Source organism: Bison bison, unplaced genomic scaffold, assembly GCF_000754665.1.
Source record: "Bison bison bison isolate TAMUID 2011002044 unplaced genomic scaffold, Bison_UMD1.0 scf7180017864492, whole genome shotgun sequence".
Taxonomy (NCBI): domain Eukaryota; kingdom Metazoa; phylum Chordata; class Mammalia; order Artiodactyla; family Bovidae; genus Bison; species Bison bison.
The window spans coordinates 5269880-5270719 of NW_011495051.1; positions in this window are offsets into that span (position 1 = coordinate 5269880).

Genomic DNA, 840 nt, shown 5'->3' on the forward strand with positions numbered 1-840 from the left:
CATGGCTGCAGTCATCATCTGCAGTGATTTTGGAGCCCCCAAATATAAAGTCTCTCACTGTGTCCATTGTGAGAGAAATGTTTTACAGTATGAAAAGGCAAAAAGATATGACACTGAGCCACTTGCAGTCATCCAATCAACCATTTTTTCCTTCCCTCCAGCCTTTGCACAGGCGGTCCCCTCATCTGGGCCTGTGCATCCCTTTCTTCTCTCTCTGCTCACCTCTGACTCCCCAGGCTGGGTCAGGACCCTGTGCTGGAAGCAGGCACTTAAGTGTTGGGATTTGGGGTGGATTGTGGTCACTGCTGTGTCCTGTGTGGGGCAGGCATGCAGTGGTGGCTCAATTGATACTTATTGAACGTGTTAAGTAATGGGTACTGCAACCTCAACCCCCGCTCCCATCCCCACCAGGGGTCTCTAAATTCCAAACAGCCTCTGCATGCGCTCTCCAACCCCCCAAAAGGCAAGAGACCAGCGTAACAAAACAGATGGGTCATTATTGTACAGCTGCAAGTGGGGGGGTGGTCCCAGGTGGGGCCATGGTGCTCAACATCTGTGGGGGATGGAGGCTGTCTGTCGTCTTCTGAACGGGCTCCAGGAACTCTGGTCCCAGGATGCTGGGTGCCCTGTGAGCACCGGCCCCCTCCTCCCCTCACTGTCTTTGGGAGAAGCCGGAGCAGGGAATGTCTGAAGAGACGAGTAGGAAGAAGGACGAAGGACTGTTTGAGGTGGAGACCTGATCACAACAGCTCCCGCCCGCTGGCTGTTTTGTTGACTTTGGACAGGCCTTCCCGGAACCCAGAATCGGTCATTCTACAGGCAGAGAGTAAGGAGGTGGGC